Here is a 2,882-nt window from a genome sequence, read left to right on the forward strand (position 1 = left end):
CTAGACATGTCTTCGTCGGCTGCCAGTGCCCTGGTCCAAGGTCAGGGCCCAGAGCAGGGAGGCACTCAGGAGGCGGTGGCCCAGGGCCCAGGGCCCAGGTGGTGGCCACAGCATGTGGGCAGTGATGCCTTTCTTGCAGGCCTCAAAGATGATCTTGAAGGTCAAGCAGGGGCATAAGCTATGTCTCTAACAGGTTCCAGCGTCAACCAGCTCGATCTTCATTGCCCACCTGCCTGTACTCACTAACTGCTGCCTTACATTTTTCCTTGAGCTTTTCTTTCTGGTTAACCTCCTAACTCAGACGAATAAAACCCAAAACCACTCCTCATGTGATGGCAAGTCCCCTGACAAGGCCTGGAGCCAGCCCACCCCAGACCACCCAGGCAGTTTGAGCTAAACCCCTGACTGGAGCTTATGCAGATGGACTGGGAAGTAACCCATGGGATGGCAGCCTTTACCTCATCATAATACTAAAATATCTGCCCATGGAGGAGCGTCAGCCTCATTTACATAACCATACAATGTGTCTAGGCGTGTTTCTTTGAGGCTCAGGCACGACCTTACATTGGCCTCCACATACCACCAGAAGTCTTCCCTCTCTGAATATTCATCCTAACCCTAAACAAAAGGTACTCATTCATCCCCCTTCCTCTGATATTATTTGCTGCAAATAAAGTTTTCTTTGTGCGACAAGTCATCTGAGGCAGTTTCCATGACTCACCAAGGAGCAAACTCATGCTGGTTCCATTGCACCAGGACCAGGCTGGGCAATGGGTCAACAAGAAGTCCTTCAGAACAGAGACCTTTGTAGGGCCACCCTGAGGGAACCCATTCTTCAAATGACATAGCATCACTAAAAGTGATGGCATCACATGAGCTGTGAGCAGGGTAGAAGACAGACCCAGCCCCAGCACAGACATCAAGGCTAAGGCAGTGGAAGCAGGATCAAGTGCTTCTCCTCCGAAGTTCTCTGCCTTGGGGCCGGGCTCCACCAGCCAGGAGCACTGTCACTGAGTAACAAGTGATCCTGTGCTCTGGGAACTCCTGCTTCTTGCAAGCCGGCTTCTTTCTGGCAGGCTTGAGCTACTTCTGCTCTAAGCAGGAGTTAGGGGTCCCCAGAAAAAGAAAGATGAGACTTATCTTCCGCGACACTAGAGAAGTCATTTTAGGCCTCCAGCTATTCCCCATGATCTATGCGCTACTTGCCCAAAAATACTTCTCAAAGAAGTTTCTGGAAGGTGTCAGAATTACAAAAAAAAAAAAAAAAAAAAAAAAAGCAAAAACCACAGTAGTTATGGATTTTAAGGGAACAAAGGGAATGAAAAAACTAACAGTCTCCACCAGGCCAGGAAATAGGATATCACGGACAATAAATCAGTGGTAAAACTCCCAGTGCTATTTCAAAAGTAAGCTAACCCTGCATTCCTAATCCGAGATAAGGAACCCAAGACACCGTCCAGTTTGTACCAGCTCTCAGAGGATGCCCACAATGCCTTCTACCGACAGTTACAGCTGCTTCATTACAAAGTCTCCATCCTAGCAGAAGCAGAAGCTTCATTAATATAACATAAAGATATGTATATATACATATGTGGGCAAGTTTTCTTTTTTTTTTTTAAGATCTTTTTTATTTATTTGACAGAAAGAAAGAGAGATCACAAGTAGGCAGAGAGGCAGGCAGACAGAAGGGGGAAGCAGGCTCCCTGCTGAGCAGAGAGCCTGATGTGGGGCTCGATCCCAGGACCCTGGGATCATGACCTGAGCCAAAGGCAGAGGCTAAACCCACTGAGCCACCCAGGCACCCCGTGGACAAGTTTTATAAATGGGCCTTGCTACCTTTCACCCACCTGCCTTTACTACTGTCACAAATCTCCCCTTTCTGAATATTCATCCTAAACCCTAAATTTAAAAAGCTGCTCACCCCTGCTTGGGGAGTCATGGCTTTGGAAGTAATATCCCATGATCTCCTTATTTGCTGCAAATAAAGTCTCCTTGGTGTGATAACTCCACCTGGTGTATACCTGTAACTCACCAAGGAGCGAACTCATGTTAGGGTGGTGACAACATGTCGTCTCTGATAAAGGTAGGTCATGGCCCTCTGTGATGTTGGCCTCCCTGAGCAGCTCATCTTCCATCAGCAGCCACTCACAAGGGAGTCTCTTTCACCGCCGGGACTGGCCCTGCCTCTCCTGGACCCTAGGGAATGTTTGTGTGTGCGCTCAAGAGATTGACACATGGACTTTTAGAGCATCAGAGCCATCACCCTCCAGTCCTGACCATAGCAGTGCCTTTTCTTCTAGGGCCTTCTGAGAGCTGCCAGCAGTGTTGATCTTTGGAGGACTCGAATTCTCAGGAGGCCCCTCACAGGTCTGGTGACTCCTCAGTGCTTCCTTCTTGGCTCTTTGGCTTCTCTGCACTGACTGTCAAAGCCAAGGCCCATCTCGCCCACTGTGTCTGATTGTCCTCTTGATATCATCATCTCCAGAATCCTTCATGAAGCCTCCAGAAGTCATCTGGTAACTCCTCTTCCTACTCTGCCTCCAGTCCAGAAAGCTGGTTCCTTGAGGTCATACGGCCTTCTTTCCCAGACTGTGTACCACCAGAGGCCCCTCACCCGGCTTGGTCAGACAGAGGAGCAAGGGCAAAGTCCCAAGGTGGGGTCAGCACATCACGTCAGAGGACACAGGCTGAAGTAAAGCGGTGGAAGAAGGGAAGTTAAAGGAGGTGAGATCAGAGAGACACCTAGGGCCAAACCACTTAGGCCCGGGTAGGGACTTCAGACTCTAAGAGTGATGCGATGCCCTTGGAGGGTTTTGAGCAGAAGTGAGTTGTGACTGATGTACATTTTAACTGGGCCACTCTGCAAAATGGTTAGCCAATAT

General features: G+C 49.2%; 1 pseudogene; it reads right to left on the bottom strand.

Moving 5' to 3' along the window:
* LOC116590199 lies at positions 1-2,571 on the bottom strand (annotated as a pseudogene).
* Positions 2,572-2,882: the final 311 nt, after the last annotated feature.

Source organism: Mustela erminea, chromosome 5 (assembly GCF_009829155.1).
Source record: "Mustela erminea isolate mMusErm1 chromosome 5, mMusErm1.Pri, whole genome shotgun sequence".
NCBI lineage: Eukaryota > Metazoa > Chordata > Mammalia > Carnivora > Mustelidae > Mustela > Mustela erminea.